This window comes from Nilaparvata lugens, chromosome 5, assembly GCF_014356525.2.
Source record: "Nilaparvata lugens isolate BPH chromosome 5, ASM1435652v1, whole genome shotgun sequence".
In the NCBI taxonomy this organism is placed as follows: Eukaryota; Metazoa; Arthropoda; class Insecta; order Hemiptera; family Delphacidae; genus Nilaparvata; species Nilaparvata lugens.
In genome coordinates, this window is record NC_052508.1 from 13,820,714 (window position 1) to 13,833,078 (window position 12,365).

Sequence of the window (12,365 nt, forward strand, 5' to 3'; positions counted from 1 at the left end):
TAGAGTATTTAAGTAATTCTATGTAGTTCTTCATTAAGCTTGAGAAATTTCATATAAATATTGAAATGTCTTCATGAGCAACAATCAAAATCCTCAATTATTTAACTCCAATACCCAACACTTCGAGATTCAAGAATATTGAAGTAATATATTATATTATTATTGAATGAAACTCCAAATTAAATGCTCTAAATCACCCCAAAGACTTCTGCTTCTGCAAATATTGACAGTGATTTTATTTGGATTTTCGTTCAATTATGATTATTAGTTCATCATCTGGATGAATGCAATATCTCAGAAAATTCCATCAATATTGAAGCTAATCTGCTTTGATCAAATAATTAAATTACTATGCAAAAACTCTATACTCTCCGAGTGATTTTGAAATTAATATTGTGGTAGTTAGATATACATACTGAATGGGGAAACATTCGATAACAAACAAAGTTCAAAGAAAATGAAATTTAAATTTCAAAAACAAAGGTAGACTTCTGAATATTCTGGTGGCGCTAGAAATAATCAGAGAAACAAAAGATAATTCACTGTTAGGTTCAAACGATTAAATTATTTCAAACCAATACAACAACACCAATCTAATTTTATCATGAATTTGATACTCATTTGATACAGAAATTTCATATAATATTGTTTTCCCGTGTTTTCGTATAGTTCTTCTATTGATTTAGTATATTTATTTTGTAATTTGTAACTATCAATTAAAGTTGCTGTTGCTGTGTTGGCTTTTTGAATCGCCATTTTCTAACGTTCGTATGAACCGCTAATTGGGGAAGAGCTTGTCTAGGCCAATGGTAGACGTTCACCTTGATAGGTCACGGCTTCCTCCAATAGCAGTGCTCGGCCGTTAGTATGAATATTGCTACTCCTCACTCAAGTTTCAGTTGATCTGAGATTGTTAATGGCACATCAATTGAAACCCGTATCTCAATTTTCAATAAATGTGTGGTTGGACAATATAATATAGTCTTTCTTAGCTGCTCATTACCTAAGTTCAAGTTCACCAGAGATTGATAATGGTGTGACAAAAGGAACCGGTATCTCAATTTTCAAAAACTTTGGTTTGACAGTATCTAGTGTTTATCAGCTGCTCTTTATTTTAGTTCAAGTTCTCCAGAGATTGATAATAGTGTAACAACTGGAACCAGTATCCCGACTTTCAATAAATCTGTAGCTGGACAATATTAAGTCTTATCACCCAGAATTTCCCATATTATCTTGGAAGCTAAACTTGAGTTCAAGAACCTCACATTCCAACAAATACAAAATTATTATAAATTGAAGAGCAGTGTCACTTTGGTTTGAAAACGTGCGACAGAAGTAGTTCTCAGTACTAGACTTCTATAGCTCTTTTTGTCACGTGACCCAGTTTGCTTCCTTTAAGCCACGAGAAAACCAACATGTTAAGCCAATCCAATAGTGACGCTTGTCAATACACTGTGTCTCAAATCCCCAGCAAACAATCTAGTTACTAGATCTGCGAACGTGGGAGGTATATAATATATATGCAGTATGTATAGAGAAAATATATGTTTATATATAAATGTATATGTATAGAGAGAAAGTATATGTTTTTAACGTCACACTAGCAGATCTGTTGACAAGTGTTCAGAGGGTTGGAGAAGAGATGTTGAAAATATTTTATAAACTGGAACGAGAGTGGATCTCCATGATGAGTTTACATACTGCACAACCGTTATGATATATATATCCTCATCCTGGAGGCTTCCAATTTCCAATATGGCGGAAATCGATTATATGCGTTCAAATCGAATGGAGTCGTCGACAGAAGTGGAGTTCACTCTAAACTGTCATTATATTCCCTATAATACACATGCTTCTCATTCAGAAAATGAAGAACATTTTAAGAGAATCTCAGTGTAGTCAGATTCATTTTTAGTCTGTCATCATTTTTACTTTCCTTGCCCTATTACCATAAGTAAGTAAAGTATTGCTTGCCGAAAAAAAATTAAGGTACCCCAATTTCTATATTTCTATACGTTTCAAGGTCCCCTGAGTCCAAAAAAGTGGTTTTTGGGTATTGGTCTGTGTGTGTGTGTGTGTGTGTGTGTGTGTGTGTGTGTGTGGTGTGTGTGTGTGTGTGTGTGTGTGTGTGTGTGTGTGTGTGTGTGGTGTGTGTGTGTGTGTGTGTGGTGTGTGTGTGTGTGTGGTGTGTGTGTGTGTGTGTGTGTGTGTGGTGTGGTGTGTGTGTGTTGTGTGTGTGTGTGTGTGTGTGTGTGGTGTGTGTGTGTGTGTGTGTGTGTGTGTGTGTGTGTGTGTGTGTGTGTGTGTGTGTGTGTGTGTGTGTGTGAGTGTACACGATATCTCATCTCCAAATTAACGGAATGACTTGAAATTTGGAACTTAAAGTCCTTACACTATAAGGATCCGACACGAACCATTTCGATCGAATGCAATTCAAGATGGCGGCGAAAATGTTCTCGAAAACGGCTCCAACGATTTTGATCAAATTCATACCTAAGAAAGTCATTGATGAGCTCTATCAACTGCCACGAGTCCCATATCTGTAAAATTTTCAGGAGCACCGCCTCATCTATGCAAAGTTTGATTTTAGATTCTCAATTATCAGGCTTCAGATACAGTTTAAACAAAAATTTTCAAAAGGAAAAGATTAAGCATAGAAATCTCTACAATTAATGTTTTGTAACATTTCCACCAAAAATTGAAATAAGCTCGAAATTCGAGAAAATAAGATAATTCAATTGCAAACTATTGGCAACTGTTGATTCTATTAAATCATTCACTATGAAGAGATAGCAGACTTCTTGTGTCTGCAGCGCTATTGTACTGTCACCAGCTGGCTCAAATCTTAGAATAGTAGACTTGAGATGCGCGTGAACACTAGCGTCAGTTTTGATCAATTTTCATAACGGCAAGGAAAGTTTTGTGAGTGCGCCACACCAGATTTTTTTATAAGATAACATTATTCAACTAATTTTGACAGTTCATAGTGAATGTCACAGTAGCATGATTTTACTATTAATCTGTCAGCATTCCTCATCTTATAACACCAATGCTTCCTATTCAATTAATGCTGACAGTTTTAAGTGAATCTTACCATAGTGTTTGTATGTGGCTTACCAATTTTCTAATAAATCGAAATTCATCTATTTGTTCTTTACCTTGGGTTAGGTCCATGTTATAATAGCAGTGGAGAAAAATAGGAAAACAACGTTGCCGATTCTATGCCTTGTCACTGTCTTCCAGAGAGGATAGCTGGTACCGGTAAATCTGATGTAATATTAAATTAACTGTGCAGTTTTGTTTAGGATAATCAATAAATTATTCTCTTACTTTATGTGTAGTTGAGAAGTTTATATTGTGATAATTATTCATATTAGATAAAAAGACTAAGAAATTGTCAAAAACCACAGATTTTTTGTGATGTGAAGCTGTGGTTTTTGACAATTTCTTAGTCTTTTTATTTAACAATAAATTATCCTATACCATTGAACGAGCAACTTCTCTTTATATTTAGATGTTTAGATGTTTTGATGCTTAGATGTTTATATGTTTGTATTTCACCGGATCTCGAGAACGGCTCTAATGATTCTCACGAAATTGAGAACAAAGTAGGTTTATATTATAAAGATTCGATTGCACTAGATCTCATCCCTGAGAAAACTCACTGAAGGACATTAAAAGGATAATTATTATTTATCCTTGGAAAAACATCTGATAATAATTATTTCGTCGTCTAATGGTGATGGAAGTGAGTGAGCGAGTTCATGTGTGTGGGACTGTGTCAAAATTATGTCTCAGCTGTTGAACTTTTGTAATCATTCAATCAGGTACTTAGTGCCGGTTGCAAAAAAGCCGGGTTATTTTCAATCCTGATTAATCCCAGTAGATCCATCTTTTTGAAATGGTCTTCTCTGATTTGGTTCACGTGAAGTTAATCATGATTAAAATTTAACTTGCTTTTGTGAAACTGAGCCTTTGTGAGGGAAATTTTTGCATTCCTCTGGGAATTAATCTCTATTTACTGTTATTAGATGGAACATTTCTGTATGAATGTTATTACAATTTCTTCTTTCGTAATAAATTTTTTATGCTTTTGTACTCCAGAGAGAAGCTCGGTCCCGATATTACTTTATTAATGGAGGAAATAAATTTTTCAATTATCCAATAATAAATTCTCAAATTGAGATAAAATATTCTATAAATTAAGATAATAAGTTTACTGTTAATCAATTATATTTCTAAATTATTGAGACCCGATTTGGTAACGTTGTGGAGCTAGAAAAGAATAGCTACAAATATCTCATTTATTCATTATCTTTATCATTTATCTACTATTTACCTTGGGATATAGTGAGGTCCACGTTATAATGACAGTGGAAAAAGATAGGAGAACAGCTTTGTTGATTCTCTGTCTTGTCACTGCCTTCCAAAGAGGATAGCTGATGCTGATTCTAAGAGGATAGCTGATAGTGGTATATCTGATGTAATATTAACTGTTTATTCTTGTTAAAAATAATCAATTATATGTTATTAGTATAAAATTTTTTTCAATTGCTGAATATTGCAATTAAAAGGTACACATTTATTTCTCTTAAAATAGTTAAGATTACAATCAATTTCGACTTAATTTAAGAGATAACTCTCCATACTTTAACTGAAGCTAACAAGAAGCATTCTGATTAAAAATGATAAATTCTCAAATAAAGATAAATATACCAAATAAATTAAGATAAAACTGTTAATCAATTATATTTCTAAATTATTGAGACCCGATTTGGTAACGTTGTGGAGCTAGAAAAGAATAGCTACAAATATCTCATTTATTCATTATCTTTATCATTTATCTACTATTTACCTTGGGATATAGTGAGGTCCACGTTATAATGACAGTGGAAAAAGATAGGAGAACAGCTTTGTCGATTCTCTGTCTTGTCTCTGCCTTCCAAAGAGGATAGCTGATGCTGATTCTAAGAGGATAGCTGATAGCTGATAGTAGTATATCTGATGTAATATTAACTGTTTATTCTTGTTAAAAATAATCAATTATATGTTATTAGTATAAAATTTTTTTCAATTGCTGAATATTGCAATTAAAAGGTACACATTTATTTCTCTTAAAATAGTTAAGATTACAATCAATTTCGACTTAATTTAAGAGATAACTCTCCATACTTTAACTGAAGCTAACAAGAAGCATTCTGATTAAAAATGATAAATTCTCAAATAAAGATAAATATACCAAATAAATTAAGATAAAACTGTGAATGAACCATATTTCTAAACTGTTGAGACCCGATCCGGCAACGTTGCAGAGCTAGAAGAGGATAGCGCAATATTTCCTTTGTGGGATGATAGACAAGGATGGCAACACCAATGTTGATCAAATACTGCCATTACAACGTGGACCACACTATAGACGCGATATTACACCACAGTTTTTCTATAAATATTGACTCGTCGGATAGGTTTGCAAACTTCTGCAACAGAAAAAAACGACGGTGTGGTCTACATATTTGTACAAAATGCAAATTGAACAATGTGTTGCAAATTGGATTGGAAAAAAACGTTTGTATATTCTCGTGCAAATGGTCAGGACGGTCAATAGTGTGGTCGAACAAATCGCGGATCACCAGTCGAGCTCTAATAATAGTGGCTGGAATATTGGAAATATTGAGTTTGAATTCTAGCTCTCACTGTATATTCTCATTTTAATCTAGTCGCCTACGTGAATTGTATAAGTCTAATAATTGATTCTTGAAATCCATATAACAGAATGAAATGAGAACGTATTTATTCAATACTATTTGTTTTGGAAAACCAATCTATCCAATATACAGTGGAATTGACTGGAGCCTGTTCCATGGTTAGAATTTTTCGTGTTTCTGGGAGTGCAGAGAGCACGAAGGCTCATCTAATCAGAAGCAATATCAAATCAGACAGAGGAGATACTCCTTCGATGATAAGAACCGAAACACACAAGGTGTTTTTTTTTCAGTCAAGTTAGGACAGGAACCTCTCCGACTGGCTGATTCTCGATACGCCAATCTATTCAGTCAATAGTCAAAACAGTTGATATTGTGGTTTCGGTTGTTACACCATTGTCAATCTCTGATAAACTGGATAACTATCAATAAATCTGTGGTTTTTGACAATTTCTTAACCCTTTTTTTATAATTGATTTTTGAAGCGTGATTGACTAAGAACGTTTCAAACAATCGTTTCTATAACGATCTAGAACATCTTATGATACAAGATAGAGCTTTCTACACAATAGACGTATACGATAATATTTCACGTAGCTATTTTCGTGAAAATCACACCAGAAATCACAATCAAATCTGTGTGATTTCTCTGAAACTCGCTATGTGCGGCTACACTTGTGACTCTGTAGCATGTCTAGATTGTATATAGATAGATCCTGTATGAAGGTGCGTACATACTTATGCGCCACGAACACGCGCATTACACTTTTCATCAGCTGATGCTAATCCTATTAAATCAGTAGGGATAGGGTATTATATAAACAGTAAGATAAAGATATAATGAGTATCAGCTGTTTCCAATAGCATCATCTGTTGGAAAGTGAAATGCGCGTGTTCGTGGCGCATAAGTCTGTATGTACCTCCACAGGAACTCATAAGATACAGAAACCATTCTACAGATTTTAGTGGAACCAGGATTTCCAGCAGGATATATTATTCCAGTCTCGTCTTAACAGGTAAGGTCTTCTATTCTACGTCCTTCATTCATTTGACCGGGTGCGATAAAGCGGGCCATTCACTATCCGATTTTTTGTCCAACTCGAGGTATAACATTCAATGTTGGATTCGACGTCGGATCGTGAATGTGTTTCTTCATGTTGGATGACTAGCCGGACGAGTTGGATAAAATGGTGGCCCAACAAATCCGACATCCCAAGGTCAGTTGTGTAGTCGAAGTTGAGTTTGAACATGAGTGGGGATGTTGGACTGAGTCGAGTCGTGTACAACGAGTCGGAGCGTGAGAGGTGAAATATCTGACTGGTAATCTTACTACTAGTACAATATAGTTGGACTAGAAATCGGATAGTGGATGGTCCGTCTAGGTAGCAACATACCATGATTGCAGTATGGAAATCATCAGTTAAAAACAGTAGAAGTTAGCAGAAAACAGTAGAGGTGAAATTAAAGAGCTCCCACTCAATTTCAAATTATTCAGTGTACAGTAATAATTGAACTTTTGTATAAATGTACTGGAACTATCAGTACTAAGTAAAGGTACTCATGAATACCTTCTATTACTAGTTACAGTTACTGTACAAAATATACAGTTACAGACTGTAGTATCAGTTAGCCTCATGTAAGAAAGTATAAGCTTTTGCTTTCCCATGGTTAGCCTACTAAGATTATTTTTTTGTTTAATTTAAAATCACAAATCACATTAAAATATGATTGAGAGAAGACAACACGCATAGCCCAAAACTGTCTTCTCCCAAATTTTTACAAATAGAAGTTTCAAAAAAGAATGAGGTTAGATTTCACTTTTCACTTCAAAAAGTCCAATTTACATTTCAAAACTAATGACTAAACTGAAAATTTTAAATTTTGATATTTTAAAACTAATTAACAACAAAAATATTCCACTCAAGTCTCTACAAATTGGAAATTTTTGAGTAACTATACAAAATTTTGAGCCATAAAAGAAACACAACTTCACTATTAGCAGGAAGAAGAGACAGTCATACACAAAAGACGAGTAAAATAAACTCTACCATTAGCTGAGCAATGCTAATCGAAGAGAATCCATGATGAAAGTAAGGAATATTGAATTTGATTCACATTCTAATGCTCATTTAAGACTTCACATAACACTTAAATTTAGGGTTCCATACAATTAATATGCTAGTCACAAATTGAGACGCAACGCGACGTAGCATGACGTGATGTCAGCCTGTCAGATGTAATTATATCATTTAACTAGCCGTCAGGCTCTCTTCGCTCGCCATATCCGTCTAGCCAGGGGGCTCTGCCCCCTGGACCCCCGACTGGATCGTCCAAGAATAAGATCAGCAGGCTCGCTTCGCTCGCCTGCATTTTTCATTTGAGCATTTGTATCATATGTTAGAACAATCCAGTCGGGGGTCCAGACTAAACGGATATGGCGAGCGAAGCGAGCCTGACTGCTAGTAATATAATATTCCCAGGATTAAAGTAGCCGTTCCCAATCAATTTTTCCGCGATAAATGCATTCAAATCTTCAACTTGGTGCCAACCTAACAAAGTCAACTCAACTTAATGCCAACCTGACAAAATTATTAATTTAGTTGCCAGTTAACAACTGTTTCGAAGAGGTACTCTATCTAGATTATAGTTCTATAGTAACATATGATATGGAAATTTCAATTATAATTAAGAGATTGGGAGAAGAAGAATATACATGATAAAAGACGAACTTTAAACCCTTAAAAACAACCCTTAGAGTTAAAATATTGCCAAAAGATTTCTTAGCGCGCCTCTAAAGGGCCAACTGAACATACCTACAAAATTTGAACGTTTTTGGTCCGGTAGATTTTTAGTTATGCGAGTGAGTGAGTGAGTCAGTCAGTCAGTGAGTGAGTGCCATTTCGCTTTTATATATATAGATATAATGAACACTGGGATGTTGTCTGGTAATATCACACATTTATTGAAAAATAACATACACGTTTCAACACCAATGGTGTCATCTTCAGTAATAAATTATGTAATTTTGCAATAAATTTCTAGACAACTTCTCAGTGTTTCATCATGGATGAATATCATTATACATCTGACTAACAACAATATCTGAACTCATTTATTATAATGTTTACATTTAGACGAAGCTAGCACGTGTTACAGTAACTGTGGGACGTGTGATCATTATTTATAATACATTATTATAATGATATAATGACATTAACTGATCAACTACGACAATAAAAAATAGTAACTGTATCTACTAGCAGACTCACATCACGTGATTCCACGTCCCTTCGCGTCTCAATTTGCGACAAGCTTCGATTGACTTTAGTCCAAGAGATAATATATCACATTTTACATGGTTCTCTCTCGAAGACAGAAAGGCCCGATCATAGAATAGATACAGAATGGAAAGTATCAATCAAGCACAATGCTTTTTACATGCCACAAATACTTGAGTGCACTACGACTCGTCACGTGACTGCGCCATCTTCTTAGGAACTAAAGTCCTGGTCTTTTGATTTACTCGCGGCAGTGAATGAGACCGATTGACCCGGATCAGTAAAGTGATCCGAACCTCCCATCTATAATATTACAGTGCTGAACTTTCTTCCAAGATGGTGGATTTTTGTGACAGGGTAGTAGCTGAGTTTCCATTCTGTATGTATTCTGTGGCTCGATGCTCATTCCTTCACTAATCACTCCTTCTACCATTCCCACTTCTAGTTTCAGAACTGTCACTAATAGCATAGAGAAACAATAGCGCAAGTAGATATCCCATGGTATAGGGCGTTTATGTCGCAACTTTCACTGATATCTCAAGCCGATAGTCCACGTAGTTTTTCCCGTGAAGCTGTCTGACAGATTGAAGTGAAGCAGCACCAAAATGGACGACAAGCGAATTAATGGAAGGGTGGGCCAGCTTAGTAATTATTCAAATTCGAAGCATCTAATCAGGGCTGCGCCATCAATCACTCAGTTATAATTGACAGGCTGGTATCACTCTCATGTCCAGTGGGTGTACTCACTAATCATACGTGCAAAAATCGTTATCTCACGACACTGTTCCAATTACCAATCAGGCGTTGTTCCGGGATTAGAATGCTTGGAAAGTTATAACACAATCGTTATTTTTTTATTTATACATTTTACAAAGGAGCACTGATCGGGAGAGAAAACCAAGGATACTGCTTTTACTGTTTCTCTCCCGAAGTTAGATAACATTATAAAAGTCCGAAATAGGGTAATGATTTCACATTTCTAGAATTCAGTTCATTTTCCCTCAAAAACATCAAAAAATGTATTGTATTCGACTCATCTTAATCCACAATGAGTAGAGTCTTGAATTTCTCTATCAGTTACGATCGTAACTTGAATGCTATGTATTATGTTTCATCAAGTTTTGACATTGGAATGAGGGCTTGCAGATGATGATGACTGTTGACAATGAATCCCATGCGATTCGAAAGCATGCTCCAGTCAGTAAGTAGATATTTAATATTTTTCCACAATTAATGAAGTCTGCAAGTAGTCATTACAGTGTCAAAACTTGATGAGTAAAATCATAATTATTGCGGTATATTGTAGATGTAAGGTTTATCCGGTTATACCGTGAACATAAACAATCACAATTTACAAAATATAAACAATATATATATATATATTTACATATATAAAAATATGTAACATTTGAAATATAATGGGCCTCATTCTCAAACGAGAATAATTTAGGGGAATAACATTATGACGATTGACGGCAACATAATTATTTGAAACTACGATCAGACTACTGTATTTATGTGTATATATAATTGTTTTCAGAGTACTTTTTTCTTTGTGTTGTCACGGCATATTTCCCAATAAAAAAAGAAACAGCCCAAATCAAAAGAATTTTGAAAGTAGGCGCCAATCTCTGAGTTCATTATCTCCTATTTCCGATAACAGAGAGCGCTCCTTCCATACAGCTGATAGATTGATCAGCCAAAAACAAAAATATTCTACAGATGATGATAATATTTTTCAAATTATTAAAAAATTAAAGTAATTCGAAATAAAATAAAATATCAAATTCCATTCACCACCCATCCTATTTCCTTCCTTAATTTGGCAATTGAGTGTGACGTCACATCTCGGAAGTGGAATGAAGAAAAACATCTTATCGTTTGTCGGGTGTGTGTCGGATCGTGCCGTATGATGATGTGCTGAGAACTGAACGTGCTTCATATGTGAAGGAGAGATAACACATATATGTCGCTGTCGTATCGTGTCGACCGGTTTTATGAGGACTATATATATATATATATATATATATATATAATATATATATATATATATATATATTGGTGAGTTGATCAATAATATATATTGCCAAATTTTCCTGCATATTCCATCACCACCACATGTGTAACTTAGGCCTATTAATTGATTGAGTTATTGGAGCAATTACAAAATACAATGAACCTTTTAAAATATAAAAATATAGAGCTAATTTAAATTTATTCAATAAAGAATAGGCCAAAGTAGTAGTGGACATTTCTGAATTGGGATTTCAAGATTATAAACCCCAACAGTGTAAATAAAATTGTGATATTCGATGATTATTTATAATACATTATTGAAATGATACTATGACATTAACCGATCAACTACGACATTAAAAAATAGTAACTGTATCAACTAGCAGACTCACATCACGTGATTCCACGTCCCTTCGCGTCTCAATTTGCGACAACCCTTGATTGACTTTATTCCGAGAGATATCACATTTTACACGGTTCTCTCTCGAAGACAGAGAGGCTCGATCACAGAATACATACAGAATGGAAAGTATCAATCAAGCACAATGCTTTTTACATGCCACAAATACTTGAGTGCACTACGACACGTCACGTGACTGCGCCATCTTCTTAGAAACTAAAGTCCTGGTCTTTTGATTGACTTGCGGCAGTGAACGAGACCGATTGACCCGGATCAGTAAAGTGATCCGAACCTCCCATCTATACTATTACAATGCTGAACTTTCTTCGAAGATGGTGGATTTTTGTGACAGAGTAGTAGCTGAGTTTCCATTCTGTATGTATTCTGTGGCTCGATGCTCATTGCTTCACTAATCACTCCTTCTACCATTCCCACTTCTAGTTTCAGAACTGTCACTAATAGCATAAAGAAACAGTAGCGTAAGTAGATATCCCATGGTATAGGGCGTTTATGTCGCAACTTTCACTGTTATCTCAAGCCGATAGTCCACGTAGTTTTTCCCGTGAAGCTGTATGACGCTGGTAGTCTCTCATATTGTGCCGTTCATACACTCTCATCCCAACAAAACAGTAATAAAAGACAGTAATCGGCTTGAGATAACAGTAAAAGTTGCAACCTATATCAGCTGTACTAATAGTGAACTTGTGTTTCTTTTCTGGCTCAAAATTTTGCAAAATTACTCATAAATTTCGAATTTGTAGTGATTTGAGTATAATATTTTTGTTTTTAAATATCAAAATTCAAAATTTTCATTTTAGTCATTAGTTTTGAAGTGGAAATTGGACTTTTTGAAGTGAAAGTGAAATCTGAACCTTATTTTTTTTTGAAACTTTTATTTGTGAAAATTCGGGAGAAGACAGTTTTGGGCTATGCCTGTTGCTTTCTCCCAATCATATTATATTTATGATT